General features: G+C 40.8%; 1 long non-coding RNA gene across 1 annotated transcript in view; it reads right to left on the reverse strand.

The window, feature by feature from the left end:
• LOC123364981 overlaps positions 1 to 26,489 on the reverse strand; it is a 115,748-nt gene that overhangs the window by 20,424 nt on the left and 68,835 nt on the right. The window contains exon 2 of the long non-coding RNA XR_006577386.1: positions 7,751 to 7,882. This is a non-coding gene — a long non-coding RNA (uncharacterized LOC123364981). The remainder of the gene's footprint in view (positions 1 to 7,750; positions 7,883 to 26,489) is intronic.

The raw sequence follows: 26,489 nt of genomic DNA on the forward strand, positions 1-26,489 counted from the left end.
TAACCCCGGGGCGTGGGAAAGGTGTGTACAGCAAAAAAAAAAAAAAAAAAGACACCAAATAATTTTCCAGATCTACCACCCAAGTGTTTATCAAGGCATCATTGCTCATGTAACTATTACTGATGAGGGAATCTTAAAAAATTTGAAATATACTACAACAGGGATCGGCAACCTTTGGCATGCAACTTGCCAGGGTAAGCACCCTGGTGGGCTGGGTAGGTTTGTTTACCTGCTGCATGCGCAGGTTCAGATGATCATGGCTCCCACTGGCCACGGTTCGCCACTCCAGGCCAATGGGGGCTGTGAGAAGCTGTGGCCAGCACATCCCTCGGCCCACGCTGCTTCCCGCAGCCCCCATTGGCCTGGGCCGGCAAATGCAGCCAAACTGGGAGCCACGATCAGCCAAACCTGCAGACATAGCTGGTAAACTAATCAGCCTGGCCTGCCAGGGGGCTTATCCTGGTGAGCCATGTGCCAAAGGTTGCCGATCCCTGCAACTTTAATTTGTGTAATATGTATGTGACAGGGTATGACCTACCATGTTAGCACCTCCTGCTGGTCATCTTGCGGATCAACTCCACAGGTTAGTACACCAACTCCCGGTGGTGTCTTGCCCACCATCACTTCTGCTCCAGGACCAGTGGCACCTCAAGGACCACAGCATCCTCTTCCAGACACAGCCCTCAGCTGTGAAACACTCTGTGCTCCCCTTTTCCAGGGAAACTGCAGTCTGCTGCCCAGCCACTTCCCTCAGTGGCAACTGCAGCCCAGTGTCTGGCCACTTCTTCAGTAGTGAGTTCAGGGGGAACCTGGGCCCGTCCATTACTCCGGGTCTTGGCCCAGGGACCCTGTATATGGCTGCCACTTGCTGCGTCCCCTCCGACTCCTAGGTAGATTTCCACTGGCCAATTCCCCGCAGCCCCAGCACCCTCTTTGCCCTTGCATCAGGGCCTCAGCCTGCAGATCCCTGCAGCCTGACAGGAGCTGCCTTTAGCTCCCTGGGTCTCTGCCTGCAGCACTGCTCTTCCAGGGTGCTTGCTGCCTTCAGCATGCAAGGCAGCTAGTCCTTCTCCCTCCTCAATCTCCAGAGAGTGACTGAAGCTGCTCTGCCAGCCCAGCCCTGACTGGCTGCTCCTTGCAGCCCCTCTATAATTGGCTGCCTCTGCGCAGCTTCCCTAGGGCTCTGTTAACCACTCACAGGCCAGTGTAGGGCAGATGTCCCATCACAATGTATCATAGGAAATGTATCCCAAAATGCTTTGGAGAATTCAATATGCAGAAGAACAGTATATGGTATGAATTCTATTAAAGAATGATCCAAATATATTTTATGGTGAATAAATTAAAGCATTAAGCCTTGCCGCCATTATCAATGAGAGACAGAAATCCACAATCATGGGGGAAAGAACTCTGAAAAGATCCGGGTGCTTGGTTCTCAGTTTAAATAATCTCCCAAAAGTGTGGATGCGCTTCTTAAATTTATTCAAGACTTCTCTACTTGGTGAGGTTGGGTGCTGGCTCAAATATGACAAGAACATGGAGCTTCCCCAGGTGGGAAGCATCCAAAAAAGCACCATGAGCCCAGAGAAACCACAAAGTGCATATGTTTTAGAGATGGTGTCAAGCTCATCATGACAATTAGATATGCTAAGAAGTCACCATGGATTTTGAGTTAGCTGAACAAAGAGACCTCTATGGGGGTTATTCTCTGAACTTTTAATTTGGATGGGATTGGGCTGGGTTCGAGATGGTTCTCCCATCACTAGTTACAAACCTTTTAAGAAATAAAACATCAGCTCCAGTGGGAAGTAGTCATGAAAGAGCTAGCTGATTAGGAAGCTGAAGCTAATAAAGAGGAAGTGAAGCAGTCAATCAGCTAGGTTTTTATATCCCTTAACATGTGGCAATTATGGAAATTATGACAGCATTGCAGATCCAAATATTGTCCGCCTTTCCCACAAGTATATGAACTGAAATGCTGCGGCCTGGAATAACTTCATCATTCAATAGTACCCAGAAATTTAGTAGGTGTCAAAGGATGGTGGTCATGTACAGACACATACCACTACACTTTCCACTGCTTACCTTTGCACAAAATATTTCAGCATAACAACAAGAGAAATGGAATTCTGTTAGCAATGGTATGTAAAATCCAGGGACACTTTAGCTATTAAATTGATGGTAGTAAAACCCAGTGCCAACAGCAATAATAAAACCATTTGTCCAAATACTGTTGGATACACAGGTTTCCAACTTCTAGGGATGGTACTTACTGTTCAGAGACTTCTAGAATAATAACGTGTTGTGCATGTAACTCTGTTTGAAGGCATAAAATAGGAATGGGACAGATGATCTTTCCAACTTCCACTCACTGGATTCTTCTCAGCACTTGGTTTCCAGAGTCTATTTCGTCTGGTCACTTGGGATGTCAGCTAATGGTGATGATACCGGTATACAGCCAGGTGCTTCTATTTACTAAGTATCAGGCTACACCTATTGCTTGAATAAATCTGAACAGCATCTTAAAGCAAAGGAGACACTGCTGCAGTAACATTGACAGAAGACCTAGCTATTAAGCTGTCTACAGAGTCTGGTATCAGTGAAATGTTTGACAGCTGCAGGGACAAATATGTATTAGCAACATTGCTTAATCCATGTTTCAAGGGCAGAATTGAAACCATGCTTTCACCCTATGCAGGCACAGATTGCTGGAAGGATACTGTCATAAATAATAGTGCTGGAGGCCATACCATTATGCACCTTCTCTTCTCCCTCATCCTTCCACTTAGCTCCCCTAGGCCAAGTATATCTCAAAGCAGAAGATGCACAAGTTCCTGGAACATCAAAGTGCAAAAGTAATCTCACAGTTCTGGGGTCTTCTGTTATCAGCTCTGAGTGGTGTAGCACCACCCAGGAAAACCCAATTTGTCTATATCATTGGAAGAATTTGTCCATTATGAAAGGTCTATAGGTGTCATGGGAGACCCTTTCATATACTGGGAAGTGAGAAGTTGACTTCTAAAAGATATATGTTAGTTCACACAGGGTATTAATTCAGGGAAATCCTATGGCTTGTGTTATGCAGGAGGTCAGATTAGATGATCACAACAGTCCCTTCTGGCTTTATAATCTATGAAGGTGAGCCATTCGGGGGGGGGAGGGAGGGGGGAGAAGAGAATCAACATTGTTCTCAAAGCCCCTGATTTTCCCGCCATCCACTGTGTACTGATGTTTCATTTTCAGTCATGCTGGTGGCTTTGTGACAAATTGAAGAATAGGGTTTAATAAAAGGCAGTATAGAGTATCGCTTTCTTAAAAGAATAATCTGGAAATCTCAGCAAGTTATACATACAAGTGACCATGTAAAATTAGACTAACAGAGGCGACACAGAAACCTATCCAACTAAATTCCTATAGGAATGAGGCAAGGAGAATATTAAATAGTCGCTTGCAAATCTCAGTTTTGTGAGGACATGTTCTTCAGCTTTGATTCACCCGAGTTCACAGGCCCTGAATTTTGCTTTAAGGTAAGGAGATGAATAAGATATAAAACTCAGTTAAGTGCTGAATTTCAGCTGGTCTGATATTAGCATGTACAACATTACAAACATTATAAACTGATCCAGGTTTGCAGCCTTAGGAACAATCTGACTTTCCTATTTGTACAACCTACAACCAGGCAGGTTTTACTACTTTCACCATCCAGCTACAGTACATATGTACAAACACACAGAGCTGTTTTATTTGCTCTGAAGAGTGAACCAGAGGAGAGGAAGCTCATAACAAGGAAACAGTTAAGAGACTATTTATTGGCAAAGCATTTTTACCTCTTCATTATGTTCTTTGATTTTTCACCTTTATTTTCCATAGTGATAGGGAATGTTAATCAGATGAAACCTCTATCATGTAAAACAAGGAATCAAACTGTTAAGATCGGAAGCCCAGTGTTCATATGTGAGCATCTATATAGGATATCCAAATCCCACTTTGGATGCTCAGACTGGGACTTATGCGGGGTAAATGCTACAAATGATAAAGCTGTGAGGTGACCATTTTTTCATATTTTCCATGAAGATTTCATTGCAAAGCAACCTGCACTGTAAAAAGAGGTAAACTCATTTTGACTTGAAAGTAGTTTTTGGCCATGGAGGGTGTATTTTGAAGGGGAGGAAAGGATTTCTTAAGAGAAAAATACAAATTTTTTAAAGAATTTTTTCCTCATGTTTTACCACCAAAACCCAAAAAGTGTTGCGGACATCACCCATGACAGCTGCACAGGGTCCACCAGAATAGCTTGTCTTCATGTTCTCTGCCACCTATGCTAATTTGGTTTAATTACTTACAGCTAGACACACACTCATGTACCACTGCTCTTATTATCCTCATTATCAATATTTATATTGGAGTAGCACCTAGAGGCCAACCAGGTTGAGACCCCACTGTGCTAGGTGTTGGGCAAAGACATAGTAAGTGACAGTTCCTGCCCCAAAAAGCTAATTAATGTACTTCAAAGGCAGATCTTTCAGGCCAACTGCAAATCTTTGTACCTTTAAAACAGTGATATGAGCAGTAGTTAAACAGAAACAAGGTTTCAGAAACAGCTTCATTGACATGGGGCCAGATTTCAAAAGTAATTCAGCACCTAAGGATGCAGATAGACACCTAGTGGGATTTTCAAAAATGCCTAGACACTTAATCCCATTGAAATCAATAGCAGTTAGGCACATAGCTGCTTTTGAAACTCCCACTAGGGGCCTATCTGCACCTTTAGGCAACTAAACAACATTAGAAATCTGGCCCATGAAACAAAAACAAGCATCACACATTCATAATAACTGGGAGAATAAAAACACCATGCTTCCCCCGCACCTTAAAGCCTTGTCAATACTAGGGTTCCTCCAGTGTTAGTAACACTGGGAGCCCTATTGTAGATTGGCTGTTCCCAATATTTTAGACACAGTATCATCCATATTCACTCAGAGCAGGCCTCGTCAGCATAATATTTAAAAGAACCATGATGTCTGTCTAAACTAGCGCTCCCAGTGTTTTTTGTATCAGTGAGCTGAACTAGTCTTAACAGTGGGACTTTTTTTTTTTTTTTTTGCTCGGGTAGGGGGACGGTGGGCAGAGAGAGAGAAAGAAAAGATTGATTGAAGCTAGACCCAACACACAACAGTAATCTCTCAATGTCTCCAGCCCATCGAGATTTGGCTAAGTCTACAAATTTCTGAATGCTTGTGTGAATTGGAAATGCCAAATCTTTTCAAGTTCACCCACTGTTCACAAGCATTCAAAAGTTTCTATGCTCAATCTGAGTTTTGGTAAAGGCTGACTAATTTCATAAGTGATAACAACTCTTGGTAAATTCTCCTTTTTCATTCCAGTCAGTGGGGATAGTCACTTGGCACACTCAGTGTTACAGTCTCACCAACAGGCCCTGCTTGCCAAACATGGCAAAGTTCTTCTAGCAAAAATCCCTTCAGCGTGAGGCAATAGAGCAGCATAAGAGGCTTTGCCCAGCAGCGGGCTGAAAGTGGCTGATAATGAATGACTGATGATGATTACATGGAATTTTTTACTTCCTGCAAATTGATAGATATGCGCCAAGTCAGCACCACACTGACAAAGCTTTGTAATGCCATGCTGGAAAACAGCAGACCTATGGCTTACAATCTCTAGGCCAGCGGACAGGCATAGCATCCAGATACAGAAGGTTAGCTGCCTCAGTCACTCACAATAGCACTTTATATTAGACACCTCCTGGCACCATCTCAGTTGGCAAAAAGGTCCCATGACAGGAGCAGTCTAAGGAAAAGAATGTCAGCTGCTAACTAATTTTAAGGGGGTGGGTCATGGGCGGGGAATACAGGTTACAAAAATTATGATTAATAGCTCAAAGATGAGAAGGAAAGTTAACATGTGTGACAAAGTTCCTCCTCTACCTTGATGAGTCCTGCGCTTATTGGCGGATTTTGCTAGCCTCAGAGATCTTCCTGTGCTGGATGAGGTTTTGGAGGGGAACCCGGGCCCACCCTCTACTCCAGGTTCCAGCCCAGGGCCCTGTGGACTGCAGCTGTCTAGAGTGCCTTCTGTAACAGCTACAACTCCCTGGGCTATTTCCCCATGGCCTCCTCCCAACACCTTCTGTATCCTCACCACAGGACCTTCCTCCTGATGTCTGTTAACACTTGTACTCCTCAGTCCTCCAGCAGCACACCCTCTCAGCTCCTTGCACCTCTTGCTCCTCACACACACACCACAAACTGAAGTGAGCTCCTTTTTAAACCCAGATGCCTTGATTAGCCTGCCTTGATTCTAGCAGCTTCTTGATTGGCTGCAGGTGTTCTAATCAGCCCATCTGCCTTAATTGTTTCCAGAAAGTTCCTGATTGTTCTAGAACCTTCCCTGTTACCTTACCCAGGGAAAGGGGATCTACTTAACCTGGAGCTAATATATCTGTGTTCTATCACTCTCCTGTAGCCATCTGACCTGACCCTGTCACACATGCAATAGTGGAGTAAAAATGGTGTTTCTAAAACTTTTCCCACTAAAAATGCAGGAGAGAAACATAGGAGGAAACTATTAATCTGTTATACAAATTAATGATCTCTTTCTGAAGAAACCCCTTAGTAAAGCAGCCAGAGGAATGATTTTTGTCAACTGCAGCTTGCTCTTTACATGGGTCCTTTCCACATGCCCAGGCCTGTGTTGATATTCAACCTGCATCCCTCTTTTATTCACTCCGGTAAGGTGGAAAAGAATGTTATGACACAATATGGAGTAAACCTTCAGCCTCACATTTCAGCAGCAACTGCTGTTATTCATAATGCACCTTGCAAGCATGGCTATCTGCCAATCAAACAAATACCACTCTACTGAGTCCCCTAAACAGCCATCTGATCCTTTCCTAACCGTTGTTTAGAGTTGTTTAGGGGTGCCTATGGAGTGATGATTAACAGCTCCAGGCGCTGTGCAAGCACTTGGAATATGCATTTCTTACTAGTAGGGACATTTTTTTCCTTCATATTTTTATTGGTTGTGTTTTATTAGTCACATTGCTCTTCAGTCTCCCTGCAGCATTGGCAGCAGTGCCATTAGCTCTAGATAAAGGTTCATGTCCTCTTTTCATAGCTGAGGTGCGGTACCACAATAAAAGCAATATCAATGAACAATGTATTGCAGAAAATTAACAAGCAGTATACTGAAGAATTGTTGGCAGCCAGTAGTGACTACTGAACAGGGCAACCCTTAATATCAAGTCATTTCTTGTTTTGGTTGCTAAGTAAGGATAGAATGGTCTTGGTAGCTTGGTAGAGTGAAGAAGATGTAAAAACAGTAAGTGAAGTCTAAGCATGTTAAGTACATATAAATACCTGTAATTGTCCAGCATCTATAGGAGATAAGTCATTCCTTGGTTGTAATCTCCCTAATACTAGCCTGCAGAAACATTTACACAGTTTAATAACAATATTAATACTTCACACAATACAACACCTTTTATCCCAGAATCTCAAAGAACATTGCAATAGGAACGAAGCAATACTGTTGGGAGGTAGGTAAGCATTTCCGTTCCTGTTTTCTAGATGAGCAAACTGAAGTAGAATGGTTAAGGGTCAAAAAATTTTACACAGATGGAAAGAAGGATGGGCTGAAACGGCTAATGCATGTGCTTAACTTTAACACAAGTTCAATATATAACAGTAAAGTGTTGTTATTACATGTCACCACTCACATGCTTAAAGTTAATCACCTGCTTAAGTGTTTTCAGGATTGGGGTCTTTGACTGTAAGCTCTTCAGGGTTAGGGACACTCTCTTACGACGCATATGTAGAGCACTTAGCACAATGGGGAGCTGATCTTGATGGGAGGCCTCAAGGTGCTACTAAAATACAAATAATAAACAAAAAGAATTAGCTCTTACTCCCAGTCCACTGCTTGGATAATATTGCAATATGCCAGACAGAAGAATGTAAAGAGATAGACTACTCTAACCACTAGACCACACTGCAAGGAAAATGGCTGCTATCATTATAATTAACGTGTTTGACATTCCTGGAACTTTTTGGAATGCTTTATGGCTGGCAGTTTTTATTAAGTTGTTTAAAAACAGAAGGAGGAGATAAATTCTTTGAAGGAAAGGAAAGAGAAAAATAGGATTAACATATTTCCATCTAAGACATAAAAATAATTATCTGATTACCCCCAGAATGGCATAGGACAAATTGCTAGGGTCGGGGGGAAATCCTGTGCAACATCCCATCCAGATGGCAGTTCCAATGCTCCATGGTCAGCCTTTTTATTAATGAACATCTGTTTTTGCTACAGAACAGAGTGGACTTTCTCCCATAAATTCTCCTTTCACATATTTCTTAGACAATGACATTAGGAGTTATTCATGGTCATGCAGATAACCCAAAATTTATTTTTAATATTAGATATTGCATATTCATTAGAGCAGTTTCCTCACTCACTACATTATTGATGAACAGATTGCCAATATCTACAGTTGGGTGAATAATGACTGACTGTTCACATTTTTTACAAGATTTGGCTTCAGCCGTGTTAGCACGCCTTTCCTGTTAACTTTACACACAAACTGAATGAGTATTGCTGGCAAAAACCTTAATGGAAAACAAATTTCAAAATACCATGTACACATATTCATGGAAACTGACTTTTAAATTAGCAGGCATACGTATCCACATCAGCAATGACCTCACATTGATGGAGTTAGGAAACAAACAATACCACCTGACTCATCTGACCAACTACGACTAAGCAATAGCTTGAATTTTGAACAACAGTGATCAATTCATACAGTAAAAAAATTCTGTAAGAAAGATACTTAAATAAATTAAAATTATTAGATTTGAGCACACTGCAGTCTGCTCACGGATGTTCTGTGATCTGAAAAAGATGCCTTATTCATCAAGTTAATAATTCATTACAAGTTATTTGCTCAGCCATAGCAATACCTTACTATCAGCTGAACGCTATGCATCCAATAGTACAGTAAAATTCAGAATTCAGTAATCCTGCACCTGGTTTGCCTCATTCTTTTATTTAGTAGCATAAATTATAACTAAACTATCCAAACACTTCAGTATTTCAAATGAGCACAAGATAAAAAATTTGGGTCCTGATTCAGGATTTCAAAACACACCAAAGTTGGAAGGCATTCAGGATGAGCATTTGGGTGCTGACCATAAGATATATTGGCAACATTCAGATCAAGATCCAATTTAGACTTCAAGCAGATTTCAAAAGTTTAAATTCCTATCTAAATCCTCTCCAAACTATATGAATCTTCCAAGAGTGTAACATTGGTCCAGAAATTCCATGAGAACATTTGCTAAATGACAATTTTTTATTTCCAGTCCCAGACAGAAGTATTATGCCAATAGCCTGTAGACGGGTCAGGACTCACCCCCGCAGCACCTCCTGCTGGTGACTCTGGGAATTAGCTCTCTGCAGTGCTGGAGCGCCCTCTGCAGGCTGGTGATCCGCCTGTCTTCAGGCCCCCATGTCCCTCCCTGGACCCGGTGCCCTTTTACATGGGGGTGCTGCCCCTGGCAGTAACCCCTTTCTCTCTGGGTCTCCCCTCCTTGGGGAACCCCCACCCTCTATCCCCACCTTGCCTCAGTATTGGCTACTGCCAGTCATTGTCTAGCCCCACACTCTGGGGCAGACTGCAGTATCATCCTACTCATCACAGGCAAAGGGGTTTGGACCTGCTGCCTTGGCCTACCCCTGGGCTGCCCTCTGCAACCCACAGTACCAGTTGGCCCTTCGCTAGGCCACAGCCTGGGGCTTTCTAGGCTGGAGCGCCCCAGCTCCTCAGCCTTTCCCCAGCCCTGCTTCACCCTAGTTACCTTGCCTATAGCCCCTGCAGCCAGGCCCTTCTTCCTCTTCAGGCAGAGGAAGACTGTCTAGGCTTCTGGCCTCCAGCCTTTTATAGGGGCCAGCTGTGGCCTGATTGGGGTGTGGCCCAGCTGCAGCCACTTCCCCAATCAGCCCAGCTTTTAGAGCCACAGCGCTCAAGCCCTGCCAGGTCACTTTTAAACCCCTCAGGGCAGGAGCAGGGTCCACCCTGCTACACAGCCCTTTGGTGTTTTACCATTACCAATGCTACTCTTGGCTGGAAATGGAAAAATTAAACAAAACCTACTTAATCAAAATGTTTCAAACCCATATAAACGTTTTGGTTCCAGTTTACTTCTAAAAATAAATGAAGATTCAGTGGGTTTGGAGTTGAGGGGATATCATATTGTATGTCTGTTTTTACACCGTACTCATCACCATAGTATCTGACCATCTGTCTTAAGTGATTCATCCATCCCTAAATCTACGGGTATGATATTACTATAGCACATGACAAACTTTACAGTTGTGAGAAAACTGCATACTTCTGATGCATGGGGAGGTGCAATACCAAAGGCAAATTGCCTAGATTACAGGAAATGTTACTCTGATATAAACATGGATGATAACAGCCCTGGCTTTTTGTCATTTTCATCCAAAACTATTTAGTCTATCCACAGTCAGACTGGTCTTTTCACCTTCATCTGTGTAGCAAGTGGCCTGTTGTTTTTTAACCTGGTGAGGCAAACGCCAGTCTGAAGTGCAAGCCATTTACTAGACTGGCTGGGATGTTTTTAGTTCATCCTGCAATCTGCTGTTCTACGGAAAACATGGATTTTTGCATAGACAATTAGGCATGGCCAAATAGTTTTGAGCTCAGAGGGCTCTTATTCTTTAATGGGTTTGGCTTTAGTTAACCAATGAGATTACTCCTTCAGCCCTTCCTATTTTCTACAATTTTTAAACAGGCTTGCAGTTGCTGAAATAAATACATTTAATTGTATGCTGAATGACTGACTTAGTTTATTTGGAGAATCTCACCATCGAATAACAAGCTGTTAAATAATGAACAAACACCCAGCCTGGCCTTAAATGGACTTTTGATTTGTGGCTGCAAAATTACTCTTGAAATTATTTGCAGGAACAATTTTGATATCCAAGTACCTCATTTGTGGCTTTAGTCAAGTACTTTGAGCTCTAAATGACACAAACTCCCCCCACAAAGAATTGTGTGTGCAAACTTGAGCCCATTATTATTTTCACTGTCAAATTGTGGGTTTAACAGCAGATAACAGGTTTTGAATATCTAGCCTTAAGTGCCTTTAAAGTCGTAAGTATAAAAAGAAACCTAGCGAGGAAGGATTGCAGTTAAAACACTGGACTGAAATCCAGTAGATTTGGGTTATATTTCTAGCTCCACCACAGACTTTTGTGTGACCTTGGACAAGTAATTTAATTCCTCTATGCTTCAAATCTTCATCTGTAAAATGGTGATAATATACTTCCATTCTCCCACCCTTTGCCTTGGGTAGTTATAGTGTAAGCAATTTGGAGTAGCGACTCTCTCTTAAATGGTGCTTGTACAATACCTAGCCCCATGAGTCTCAATGAAGGCCCCTGGGCCGTACTGCAACATGACTAATGAAATGTGTATTCTCTACTGTAATAGCAAATCTCTAATAATAATTTAGCATAAAGTAAATAAACTCACAAGCAGACAGAGCATCGTCTTGTACATTAATTTAATAAAAAATGGGGATGGAGGATGTTAAAATTTGGCATTATCTACAAAACATTCACACACAAAACACCATAAGGATTCCAATGATTGTACATAGCACCCTAACATTGCTTTTGGGTGGGATTTTCAAAGGCGCCTAAGGATGTAGGCATATGAATCCCTTTGGTTCGTTGAAAAATCCTAGCCCCTATTGTTAATACAATTGCACCATTAATTCTTCCCTTGATAGGGAATGTAGAAATGCACAAGGCTTTGAGGGGGAAGCCAGTGCAGTTTATCAGGTAAAGCACTAGACAAGGACTGTAGTTAGCTGGTTTCTATTCCAAGCACCCCAGGTCCTTCCTAAGGTCACCCAGCAGGCATTTCCCCTATCTGTGCCTTAGCACCTGTAAAATGGGGATAATGATACTTTGAGACCTATTGATGAAAATTCCTATGTATTATTATTGAGTAGTATCCTCCACGGCCCTTTTCACTGTCCATTTTCTTACTCAGAAAAATGTGTGTTGCTTTTTCATTAAAAAGCTAACTAAGTTGTCACATTTTACTGACATAAGTAATCTGAGAGTTGGTGAAGAAAGTCACATATCTGCAGATTTTTAATGAAGAGGGTTTTCTAAAAAAACCCACAAATTCTTCCAAGTGTAAAATGAATGCTTGGTTAGGTGAGTTGTAAGCACTTCTTCTCATTCTGTAATTATAAGTGAAATGTTCTTTAATGTGCAATAATAATGTTCAAGCTGTGCTATTTTGCAGTTAATAATTATACACAACAGCATGGGATATGATAGCTAACAGAAAGTTTTTCCAGCTTAATGTAGTACCTGCCTTATTTCCTGTGCCTTGGCTTTGTAATCTGTCCTTTATTCTGGAAATTCGAGACTGAGTGGAACACTAGTTACTTACCTTTTTAAGGAAACAGTGTGCGGCAAGACTGCTGACTCGCTCAAATCATTCCCATAAAGAGAAATGTATAATAGATTTCTCTTTTTTTTTGTACGTTTGCTTCAAATAATACTCCAGCCACAGGAAAAAGCTTGAGATGTGACTTTTTAATACTGAGGATTGAAGCAGCCACAAGTACTTTCCAGACTTACATAATGTTACTCAAACAACACTAGAAACGGACAATAAAAAGCAGAGGTCATCAAGACCCAGCAATGTGCATCAATTTTGCTCACGAATGCATATATCATTGCACAGGCTGCATTAATTACCGTAGACATGCACCATTTCCAAGATTTCTCGTGGGGTGAGATTACTGTATATCAGAGCCAGCTTCTCCATTAGGCTTTTAACCACAATACTTCCTGGTTTTGAATATTAGGAGTTACATCTAGAAGGAGAAAAAAAACCCACAAGCACGGGAGCTCGGCACTAGCTGAATTAAACTAAAACCTGGGTGAAGTCTCAGTGGGAAACTTGCTATCCAAATAGAGCCTCCAAACATAGAGGAAATTAATTATGTGATGTACAACAATGAAATAAGTAACACCTGGAATGTAACCTGGATAAAACTACTGGTTCAGCAAAAACAAGCTTTTCACTCTCTCTGTAATCCTAATGCTGGCTTGGACTGTTGCCTGGCCATTTCCAGCTAACATTTTGGTCATTTGCAGATGCTCTAAGCACACACACTCGCTCTCCCCTAATAGTTCAGAGGAAATTGATCGTATGAGTTAATATACTGGTCAATCCTGTCTTCTTTTTCTTTCCTGTTACTGGTCTAGGAGAAAATATTGTGTGTGCAAAAAAGGACTTGTTTTAATACTGCAGTGCAGGTCAGAGCAACAACCTAAGTATCGTACATTAAAGCAACATTTAAGATGACAACCCTTGAATGGTAGATGGAGTTGATCAAGCATGTTCTGATAGCTCCCCTCTGTGCTGAGGGATCCCACAGAAGCACTGGGCAATCTGCTCAGAGGGCTCTCACATTCATGGTTTCCATGAGGTTCTATTCTGTCACCTCTTCTATTCAGCGTGTAGATGAGAACCCTGTAGGAGAAAGATACCTGGCAACGGTAAGCAGATGACACACAGCTCTAGGTCTTGATTTCATTGGACCTGGGTACTATAGTAGAGTGTATTAGCTTTGCAATTTGAGGGTTTTATTGACAGCTGCTGCTACCCTACCATTCAGAAGCAATCAGAGATCCACAACTGCACCTTCCATTTTTTCCACCACTGATCTTGCCGCACTAACCAACCCCTTAGTAACCTTGAGACTAGCATTGAGCTCTACCAGTGGCCATGCATAAAGACCATTCAGAACCTCCTGCTCGTACTGAATACAACTACTCACATGTTCAGTAATGTTTCTCATAAGCAGAGACATACACTTGTGCTTATGATGCACTGGCTTCCAAAGCATTTTTGAGTGTCTATTTTGACCTTTAAATCCCTAAATCATTTGAATCCTGGAAATCTTTAAAAACCTTTTTCTCATGAGGAGACATTTATACTCATAGTCCCCTAAAATAAAATAGGAGGAGGCTTGTCCTTGGAACATTTCCAATAAGGGGTCCTCAGTTTTGGAATTTCATTTCTCTCCTTGGTTCACAAGAGACAAGGTGTATTGATCTGGTCATGCTGCAAAGCCTAACTGTTTTTCTTGGCTTTCCCTCAAGAGGTAATGGAGTCAGACTGGGGTACTGGGTAGAATGTGGAAATTTTCTTTGCAGTTGTTTTTCAGATGCTGATCTAGTAAAGCATCTGTATTTTATAGTGATTGCAAAGGTACCAGACCGGTACCATTCTATCAACTGAAATTCATCAAATAGATACAATGTATGTGAATGCTGACGAAGCTCCAATCCACTTAAATAAGGAATTAATGGCCCATCTTCTTTTCTCAGTTTCTACAGATTTAAAGAAAAATTGAAAATACATGTAATCAAAAATATTGCATGTTTTATGTCGTTTTTATTTAAATCGTTCATTTTGCAGTTGACTCATTATGAATATGTTGCATATGAAGAATTTTAGGCACCTCTCATTCATTCATTCTCTGTATTTTGTGAAACAAAAACCTTCTCATTTTTATAAAATAAAATGTTTTGCTCCAACTCTTAATTTTACAAAAATCTCATCTTCTAAAATAAAAATAATGTTGTACTTCTACTTGCAAACAGAGTGGACTCCTTGCAGCTGAGCTCACACAACAGGACTGGAATAGCATGATCTCACTTTCACAGAAGTTCTTAACAGCTGACATCTGGTGGATTGAAGTGTATCAACACTAAGGAGGAAGGAGTTATTCTTTAAGGTGGTAGAAGGAATTATAATAATGGAAAAGGAATGAAGACAGAGCTCTGTGTATGTACAATGTATTAATACTTTTAAAAAAATCAGCAGGCTGATTCCTAGGAAGTTTTCCTGGTAGTAAAATCTACTGGACTATGAAATAACTTTTCAGATACAGAGGCAGTGGTGGGGAAATGAAAAGGTTTGAGAGTCCATGACTCTCTAATGACTAGTGACACTGTTGTTCCTATTGCTTCTGTGTGGAAGGCACTCAGATACTATGGTGATGGATCAAGTATAAAACTCTATAGAGTTGTAACTCTTAGTTTCTATTTCCAGCTTTGCCACTGATTTGTGTGACTTTCGATAAGTTAGTTACGCCTTGTTGACACCTGACAAATTTACCTTACTATATATTGTTTATTGTCTATGAATAAAACCAATTTAATTAGCTTCCAAGCATTTTAAGAAATGTCCCAAGTAGAGTATGCTTCAGCCTGGCTAAATACTGTTTGAACCTAAGTCATTCTAGCCTCAATAGTTTTAGCTCCACTGTGGACACAGGCTAGCTGAAATTGTTAAACTAGTCCTCCCACTGCTATTCCACAGTACATAGTGGCCTCTGAAAGTTTCCCAAAATGCACTGTTCTTGAAGACTGATCTAGGAACTGTTGGATAAGTACTAATGGAGCATTATGTCTGAAACAGTGTAGGCAATGCTAGTGTGGATACAGGGAAAACCAAAAGGGATTCTTAATACGATTCAGCATGGACACAGATATTTAGTACTTTAATTGGTTTCATAAAACGAATTGGACTAGAAGCAGTTCAGTACTGCAGCGGCAAAGCTATCCAAAGCTGTCTTTAAAGTTGGTGTCTCTGTTTTTGGGTGCCCATTTTGACACATCCAGTCCCTCATTTGCTTATCTCAGATGGAGTTTATGGGGTTTAATTAGAGTTGCAAAGCCACAAAAATGTATATATTTCCTTTAATCTATGGATCTCATAGTATTTTTTATTTTCAGCAACATAGAAGGCCCATCATCAACTTGTGTTTTTTTTAATGAGTCTCAGCAAAATACTAAAAAGAAATTTCAACAACTCACAGGAAGATGAACTAGGTAACTTAATAGGTAATAGGAATCATAGAAACTAGAAATCAAAAAGGGCTATTTGTTTAAAATTAATAGCTAGGAACTTCTGGTACTGAGAGGAGGCTCATCAATTAGCACAACAGAGCACAGAGGCCAAGTGCAACATTATCCATAGAGCTAGGCATAGTATTTGCAATGAATAAGTTATTCAGTGATTTTAGTTGCTTTATCTCTGTGTAAGTTACCTGCTAAGTTGTGATTGTTTCAACTGTGTTTAATTGTTCAGTGAGTACTTTATATGGACAAGCTATAGCCTTTGGATTGTGCATAAACGTGTGCCTCTAAATATTAATGAACTGCCATTGGCCCAGTGTGATTGGTCACTGTTTCCATTCTGACTGGATGACCTAATTTTCTTTAAGAGAAAATGATTAGTGCTTGCTTTATCTTAGGAGGGTTTTTTTTGTTTTTGTTTTTACCCTGCCTTCACCCAAACCACTTCTCCCATATATTAGCTGCTCATCTTTAAAAATATTTCTTATTCTTTCTGCTCCTTTGAAACAACCTCACTCTTTCCTCTGCTTCCTCCAACACACAAAAAAGCTTGAAATGTAGTCATGGAAGCACTTCTTACCCAAAAAAGATTTGTGAATATTATTTGCACTGATATTAATTAATATTTTTCCTTTCTGTGAACTTTAGTAAAAGTCACTCACCATTCATGAGTGAGTGAATAAACAGGATTGAGAATATCACCAAAGCATAAAAACAGATTCTATTTTCAAGGATAATCACACTTTGGGGCGGCAGGAGAGAGCTGTATTAACTCTGAAGGATGAAATAAGCTTAGCATCAAAAAAGTTCTGCACCACAGCTGAAAATAAGCATTTCTGCTAGAGCTAACTGCTTATATATCCAGATAACCAGAACTTATTTATAATAGTACCAGCTGCAGAATTCTTATAATGTTAGAAAAAGGATCAACATTGGTCCTGGACATTAGAATTCAGGTGTGAATTTTAAATACCCCAGGTGTTAGAGATATTCACATTCGGGGGTTTGGTTTTGCTCATTAAAGAGACAGAATCAATAGATGAGTCAAAAGCCTGGTCTACACTAGGCGTTTAAACCGGTTTTAGGAGCGTAAAACCGATTTAACGCCACACCCGTCCACACTAAGAGGCCCTTTATATCGGTATAAAGGGCTCTTTAAACCGGTTTCTGTACTCCTCCCTAACGAGAGGAGTAGCGCTAATATCGGTATTACCATATCGGATTGGGGTTAGTGTGGCCGCAGATCAACGGTATTGGCCTCCGGGCGGTATCCCACAGTGCACCACTGACCGCTCTGGACAGCAATCTGAACTCGGATGCAGTGGCCAGGTAGACAGGAAAAGCCCCGCGAACTTTTGAATATTTCCTGTTTGCCCAGCGTGGAGCTCCGATCAGCACGTGTGGTGATGCAGTTAAAAATCAAAATAAAGAAAGAGCTCCCGCATGGACGATGCGGACGTGATCGCTGTAAGGGCAGGCAAATCTGTTCTATCAGTGCTCCGTTACAGAAGACGAAATTCAAAATCATTTTTAAAAAATCTCCAGACAGATGCCATAGCAGGGACTCAGCGCACTGCTGCGTGACAAGCGTAACGGAAAGCCAAAGAATCAAATGGACGCTCATGGACTGGAGGACTCAAGCTATCCCACAGTTCCTGCAGTCTCTGAAAAGCATTTGCATTCTTGGCTGAGCTCCAAATGCTTCTAGGGTCAAAAACAGTGTCCGCGGTGGGTCAGGGCATAGCTAGGCAATTTACGCACCCCCCCACCCACCCCCAGAAGTGAAAGGGAAAACAATCCTCTCTTGACTCTTTTACATGTCACCCTATCTTTACTGAATGCTGCAGATAGACGCGATGGTGCAGCACTCAACACCGACATCCTTGCTCCCCCCACGCTATGGATGGCTGATGGTGCAATATGGCTGGTATCCGTCCTCATCATCAGCCTATTGGCACATGGGGCAGTGCAAAAGGACTGGCAACCATGCTGACTAGCATCCGTCAGGTCGATCAAGGGTGCCGGGCCCTAATTTTTCCTGGTAGATGGTACAGTATGGCTGATATCCATCGTCATCATAGCACCCTTCATGTGTAAAGAAAAGATTCAGTTGCCCCTGGACTAGCAGAGGGATGCTGGGCTCCTCTCCTACACACTCCTTACTGTCCTGTCTGGACTATCATAGCAGCTGGAGGCTGCCTTCCACTCATATCTCACTAACAAGTCACTGTGTCTTATTCCTGCATTCTTTATTACTTCATCACACAAGTGGGGGGACAATGCTACGGTAGCCCAGGAAGGCTGAGGGAAGAACGGAATCAACAGGTGGGGTTGTTGCAGGAGCACCCCCTGTGAATAGCATACAGCTCATAATTTCTGCAGGATCTGACACAGAGCAGCTGTGCTCTCTGGTTCTATGATACAGTGGTTCTCTAGTACACTTGCCCATATTCTAGGCAGGACTGATTCTATTTTTAGATACCAAAAAGGAGGGATTGACTCAGGGAGTCATTCCCAATTTTGGCTTTTGCGCCCCTGGCTAAGAGCAGCCAGGGGCACTTATGACAGCAACAGATGGTGCAGTGCAAAATGACTGGTAGCCACGATCATCTTATTACCAATTTATGGCATGGTAGATGGTACAATATGGCTGGTAACCATCTCTGCTATCATGCAAAAGCAAAAGCATGCTGCTGTGTAGCGCTGCTGAATCGCCTCTGTGAGCGGCATCTAGTACACATACGGTGACAGTCACAAAAGGCTAAACAGGCTCCATGATTGCCATGCTATGGCATCTGCCAGGGCAATCCAGGGAAAAAAGGCACGAAATGCTTGTCTGCCGTTGCTTTCCCAGCGGAAGGAGTGACTGACGACATTTACCCAGAACCACCCGCGACAATGATTTTGCCGCATCAGGCACTGGGATCTCAACCCGGAAATTCCAAGGGGCGGGGAATGCTGCGGGAACTATGGGATAGCTACGGAATAGCTACCCACAGTGCAATGCTCCAGAAATCGACGCTAGCCTCGGACCGTGGACGCACACCACCGATTTAATGTGTTTAGTGTGGCCGCGCACACTCGATTTTATACAATCTGTTTTGTTAAACCGGTTTATGTAAATTCGGAATAATCCCGTAGTGTAGACGTACCCCTAGTGTAGCTCACCACAGTGTCTGCATAACATAGATGGGTACATATTATCAGATGACACAGAGACAGGCAGAGAAGATTCATTCTTCTTGCCAAAGTGGTCACCAAAGCCATGGAGAATACCAGCCAGAACCCTCTTATTATTAAGAGTCCTCAGATTTTGGATTGGGTCCCACATGGAGGTTTTGAATTGTCATTGTTTAACACAGGGGCATCAGAGAATTAATTGGCAGTTTAAAGAGGTTATTACTACACACTCTTGTTCCAGGACTATTACCTGTGTGTCCACTGAGGGTTCCCAGCAAATCTCCACTAATACACAAACACAGTATATCCGATTCTAAAGTTAATGCTATATCCATTCCTCTTTCCCTTTCTCTCTCCATTCAGAGCAATGTTTGCACTACAGAATAATGCCAGAATTAGACAACTCACTTGTGAACCCACATGGAACATGCATGAAGCACTATGTTGAATTATACCGCGACAGGTATTGTGCTTCCCATATGTTTTCACCAGCCAAAAATATTTATTCCCAAAAGTAATGTGTTTCCTTTAAACTTTAAAGATACAACAATCATAGAAGCTGAAACAAAAGCAATGACTTCAGTTTCACATATCCATTTAATAAAAAAATTTTTTTGTCCTGCAGGTTTGTAGGGACGAGTACTAAAGAAAGTCTCCAGGAGTCCCATTTCAAACCAGTTTTCCAGTGGGGCAGTTTAGAAAAGCGAATGTAACTAAAAACAAAAAAAAAACACTTATGCACTAAATCTTCCATACAATTCTGTTGAAAGGCTAGTCCTGTAACACCTTGCAAGCTTCACAATATCCTGCAAGGAAGTGAAAGGAATACTTGGTTTTAGCTTACCCATTCCTACTGCTGCTAACGTTTCCCACTCCCACCTTCAACCATGCATGACAATAGGCAGTGGTGCAGCTAAATTAGTAAAAGACTTCTAAATACAGTAAAAATACATGAAAGATTTACAATTAAACAGATTTCATCTACAATATAAAATACGTTAGTAAAGGTTATTTGATCATATCAAAATAATTACATTCATGCAATCATTCAGAGACAAGGAGCAAGGATTACAGAAAAAGGAAAAAGTGAAGCTCCATATTTAAAACAAAAAAACAAAAAAAACCCTAAGATCACAATAAGAAATAAATAATTTTCTTCAAAAGTGTAAATTATCAAAATTACAAAACACTTAGGATTTTGGCATACAAAGAATAGAAACATTTTATTCATCCATAACATTTTAAGAATGAAGGACTTAATATATATTAAATTAATACTTGGGCAGTACAGAACTAGCCAACATCAGGATCTATACCTTCTTCCTTAGAAGAGCTTATATGAAAAAATAATTTCAACTAGGAGAAAGCTGTGTTGCCAGCTATCATGAGACTAATGATACCTGAAGGTTTTTTTTATTCTTATTCCTGCCTTCTATTTTGTGAACTCTTATTCAAAATGGCTGATATTTCCCATTACTTTCAGTGGAGTTGAAGATATGCAAAATGGCCACCATTTCTCTGCAGTCTCTGCATGCAGATGTGAACCTGCTCTTAGTAAAGATGGCCACAAACTTCCCTTGTTTTCAATAAGACTTATTACAAAGTATGTCTGTGAGCTAATAGACAAGGTGCCAGTGGACAGCGCTCAGGAATATGTACCATAGTTTCTGGGTTTTGTGGAAGTAATAACATTTGTTGATGTGCACAGCAAATATCTCATTGTGAGCAGTTTTTTTCAATGGAGCTCTTAACAGGACCAAAGCCGTGCTGCAATAAGGAAAAATGGCTGCCACTATATTTAGGGATAGACAGGAGAAGACAGGAATATGAGGAGCAGAAGAGAGGCCAAAGAGGTGAAGGAAAATTGCTTGGGGGTGTGAGGGTGGCAGAGAAGTGACATTGAATAGTATGAGGAGGTGAGGCTTATCTCCATATGCATGTCTGTCTTCCCCAGCCTTCTAAATCTTCCCCCCACTCGCAGCCACCTGCTTATGCTAACTCCTTTCCTATTAATATATCTCCAGACCCACAGAGAGCCCTTTGCAGAGTCTGGGGGAGGCGAGGCAACATCACCATGGAAGCAGCCAATTTCTCCTTCCATTTTGGGAAGGGGAAAGCTAGAGAAAGAGGGAATTCTCTGCATGTAGATCCCAAAGGTATACTCTGGGCCAGAGTATATCAGAATATATGAACATCACTAAATTAGAAAAAAAAATTAAAGCGACTTTAATAATTATCTTCCCCCTGTCCTTAAGCAATTACCTTTAACAAAAACAGAGATTTAAAAAAAATCTTTAAGAAATTAGCTATATTTCTTGTTGAGTGAATAAAGGAGAAGTATCTGGGAGGGAAGAAGAATTAACGTGAAGAGTGAAGGGTACAAAGCCTGAATAAGCTTGTGTTTAGTATTCTAGGAGTTAAGCTTTTCTTTTTGTTTGCTTTACCTGGATGGTGTATGTGTGGGAGGGGTGGGGGACTGTACATGTAATCCCTTAACCCTCTGTTCCTCACCCTTTTAGCACAAATTCCAGTGAAAGAAGGAAAGAATTGTCACTGTGGTATTATTATGGAAAAGCTCTGCAAAAAAGCCTCAGTGCTCAAGGTTTTCATGAGCCTAGATAAAAATCCACAGGAGGCAAGAAATCACCCCGACAACACATTTTACCTGGCAGTCCAACATTGTTTATCAGCATAATAAAAAGTGCCAATACTTACCACCTGTCTAAAATATGCAGCAATAATAAACACAGTTACAGGGCATATTATGGTCAATGATGAGATATTAATTTATATCCCTGTAAGAAAGGGAAGAAGGCAAAGGCTATGATGCCTCACAGGGGGCAAAGACTGCTGGATGAGGCCGAGGTCTTTTTCTCTCTGATGAGCATCAGTGGAAAATAGCATTGATTTTTTTTTTAAGTTATAAAATAATAATCCCTATGTTATATGATCAAATTACAGAAACAAATGGCCAGGATATTACCTTTCTGCTCCTTCGTTGGCTAGGGGTGTGTGTGTGTGTGTGTGTGTGTGTGTGTGTGTGTGTGTGTGTGTGTGTGTGTGTGTGTGTGTGTGTGTGTGTGTGTGTGTGTGTGTGTGTGTGTGTGTGTTGTACATGGTTAAAAATGAATTAATTCAGCTGATCTTTTTGTGCCAGGACAGAACTAAATAGAGCTCTGTCATCATCCTCTACACTAGAGCATTACTGACCCTTATCTTCTACTGTTTCAAAGTGCCAAACTGCACTTCCCAACAGCTTTCAAACTGGTTTCCTCTTCCTATAGTTTCTTCCTGCTGTAGTCTTGAGAAACCCCCTTGGTCCCAAGAGTTTCAATCTCTCCTCCCATTCTCCTGGTGATGGAAGAAGGAGAGGAAGAACTCTGAAAGATTCTTATCAGTAACATTTATAGCCAAAGCAAAAAACTCAGCTAGTTTGCAATCTGAGCATGGTGAAACAGTCCAGTTCCATGCATAATTTTTGGACCCATGAACCTTTACCTTAATAGCAACATAACACTTTTTGCTCTCTGTACACAATAGGCATTATTATTGTAGATGGATCTAAGGAGGTGGCTGCAGAGGTCAAAATGTCACCCGCCATATAGGAATGCAGGGATCTGTGACTGGATCGGTATGGTAGAGAGCTGCAGGTTGCAGCTAAAACCAGGCTCTGGTTTCTGTGAAATGGGAACAAAATTAATTAATTATTGAACATAAGCTCTTTGTGCTTTGATAAGAACAATATTTTGTCTATATTACTGAAATCCAGACTGAGTTTTGTGGTTTCAGTTTGGTTTTGTACTGAAAACTTGTGACAGTCAAACGATTAGGTTATATCTGTTGCCCAAACCCTTTGTTGCATGATGTTACGTACATCATGCAAAGAGCTTATGTTAAATGTTGCCTTTGCTATCTCTGGTTTGGATCAGCTGCACTGGTAGGAGGTGACCCAGACCTCCCTTACTGGGGAGAATGAACACTGAGCAGTGTCTTCAGAAATGGCACCCAATATTGGGGTAAAGGACACAGACAGAGCTCTATGCACATGCATAGGCACACAAACATTAACACTTGAAATTGCAGTTTTATTTTTACTAGTGTTAAGTAACCCACTGGTACATTCTTGTACAGACAGGACAAACTTGTGTTGCTAGTCATCTTAACACAACTAGGCACATGTGTGTATGTCCCAGGACAAACATTTAGGTAGGGTCTACACCAGGATTTACACTTGTGTTTGTTAACATGTGCTAATTAATGTGTTCAAGCATAACTAAACATTAACGTGTAGAAAAGCCCTTACATGTTTTTGTTATATAAATATAAACCATAAAATTGGCGGGCTTTTGGAAAGAGGGGAACTGAACTCATCTATGGAGCTTTTGTTCCCCCCATGTTTTGGGTTAAAATTACTTCACTGCATGAAAATGCCAAGGAAAAACATTTTACAAGTAAGCAAAGAAAAAGAGGGGAGGAATAGAAAGACACAGCTCCTCTACTAACAGATTTTATTTAAATATTTCCAAACTCATGCACCAATTGCCACCATATTTTCACCATGCTGTTATTACATGGAATCATCTTCCAGATGAAATAAAGAAAATTCAAATGATTTTAAATGGGATTGAGAATTTGGGGGTAGGAGGAGTCACCTACAAGAATATCACCTGTACTTTTTATTGCCCTGGATAATAAGGTAGCATGTAACTGTTCCCATGTAATTGTATCAGGAAGTATTTAAGTAGTTTGTCTCACCTACTGCTTAGAATGTGTATCGCTCCAGCTGCATATTAAGAGTTGCTGGGATTCTGAAAGAAATGCTCATGAAACATGACTGGCTCAGATTTTTGGCCCATCTGGAGCACTAGATCAGCATATGGTGAGGCAGCACAGCCTATTTTGATCTTGTATCCTACCTGACTAGTGAGGAGGTGCTGATCTAAGCTCTTTCACCAACACTAACCATCTCCAACTTTATTTTTCAATTAAAAAAAAAAACTGGTGTTTTGGCCAACTGTACAGGAATGACATTCCCCAAAGAATACAAAGATGCTCACAATAAACTGGCTGCTGCTGCTACTATTCGACCTTAGGATAAATGTGGGCGGGTGGGGAAAAGTGCCAGGGAGGAATGTTTTTTAATATAAAGTGTAGGGTTATCCTTGGGCTAGAGACAGAGGTATAGTTTAAAAAAAGATAAGGAAATAATAACTAAAGCTGCATGCTTTATTACTTCAGGTAAAAATATCTTATGAATAATATAATCATTGTCTCTGGTTATTGGGTATGAAAAAGATAAGTGTAATCAGTGTACTGTGATACAGGAACATTAACACTTTCACACTGACTGGATATAGACTCGGAAATGAGTTAAGAATCACTGGGTCATCTAAGTGGAGGATTATTCTACACATAGGCCCTAGGTCAATTTAAATTATTTAATTTATCTCAGTGACCGCGGGGGCTTAAACATCCGTTCCTGATTTTTATCTTTCATTCTGTTAGCATAGGTTTAATGTTGAGGGATCAGGGAGACTAAATTCTAGCAGGGAAGTGTACAGCAATCCAGGTCCTGGCTTTGGTAGGGTTAATAATGGAATAGCAGAGTGAACTGACTCAAATTATATCAAGGATATTTTCTTATCGAGGAGCTTTAATCAGTCCCCACCCCACACACACACACACTTCAGTAGTATACCAAGGGTTCTTTCAGTGCTCATTGGCTTGTTAGAAGCTTTAAAAGTAGGGATGATGCATTGTAATTAATGCAGTGTCTTGTCCTGTGTCTCACTATTTCCTTTGGAGTAGGGTTGGGCTGGAAGAGGGATACACAACCCACCCAGCTGCCTAGAATTATCTGCAAAAGTCATAATGTAACATGAAGCTAAGGATAGAATGCCAGGTTTTCATTCAATCCTTTCACAAACATTTGTTTGTGACCAATGTTGGGAGGGTTTTTTTTAGGGGGCCTCGGATTAGAGCACCTAAATACTACTCTGATTAGCTGTTAATATCCTGTCTAGTTTAGGTATTTCTAATGAATGTGACAGTATCCTGTCACATGATGTGGAATGCAGAGATAGTCAGCTAACTCTGCCAGTAAAGTAAGAACTGCTGAGCACCTGTAGCATTGAGTTGAGTTTGAGCAGTGAAAGGTCAGCACTTTAAAGAATCAAGTCCTGAGTGTCTCTAGTCAGGTGCTAAAATATATATTTAAATCAAGGCACTAAAAGCTAGTTGTTATTTTCTTGAAATTTTGGCCCAAGTGCCTCTATGGGGAGAGAGAACGCTAGTGGGATGGACAGGTAGTGAAAAGAAAGGCGAGAAAGCCTTGGAATGAGCATTTCAAGGAGGAACTAAGAAGAAGAATATCAATGTTTAATTTTAAGCATTTTTTCAAGTTATCAATTTAAATTTTCACAATTGCACATAAATAGGGGGCAGGCCAGACAATTATTTAATGACAGAAGACACTGAGATTCTGAAAGTTACAGCTTTATAACCTTTCAAATACAAAGTGTCAACATCATGTTTCAAAATATACAAAATAAATAGCCTTAAATCAAACTCTGAGTTCTCTAGCAGCTTTTTTTTACTTTGCTTTTCTTTACATTTCTGTCATCAATGGAAATGTTTTCTATTGGTGAGTATGTATTCGGTGAAATCAATGTTTATCAGTATTTGCCAATAAAAATCTAATCCTTCCAAACCTATTTATATTGAACTATTTTTAATTACAGTCTTGTCTCAATATCTCATTCAAATTAAGCCACTGAGGCAGATGAATATAAGTTGACCCCAGGTACAAGGTAATTTGAAGAAGAATTTATCCCACCTGCTTAAAGACAAGGCATGACACCATTCAAGAAACCAGTTCAAACCCAGCCTGAAGTGGTAAAATATCCAACCAAGCTGTGAGATTCCTGATGCCCCTGTATACTGATTTAACTAGAATTCATTGAGTCCATTGGATTAAACTCTGCATTGGCTCAATATTTTTGAGCTTTAAGTTGCTTCACTTTTGGATATGAAGTTAGATTTATACTGATATTTGTATATTTTCCCCTAGTGTTCATGGAGGAACTAGATGGTAGGATCTCATCATAGCACTGCAATTCATCCAATTGTTTTCCCCCCTCCTCCGATTACTTCCTGAAAACATAAGTTAGTTCAGGTTCCCTCAGCCACTTGAAACTCAGCCCTGACTTGCTCAAAAAGTAGCCCAATTTCACTGAAAGGTTTATAAAACTCAGCAATCCTCTCCATGAGTCCGGCTTACGTTTTCAATTTATGATAAAACCTGAAACCAAGAA

Source organism: Mauremys mutica, chromosome 2 (genome assembly GCF_020497125.1).
Source record: "Mauremys mutica isolate MM-2020 ecotype Southern chromosome 2, ASM2049712v1, whole genome shotgun sequence".
Classification (NCBI taxonomy): domain Eukaryota; kingdom Metazoa; phylum Chordata; order Testudines; family Geoemydidae; genus Mauremys; species Mauremys mutica.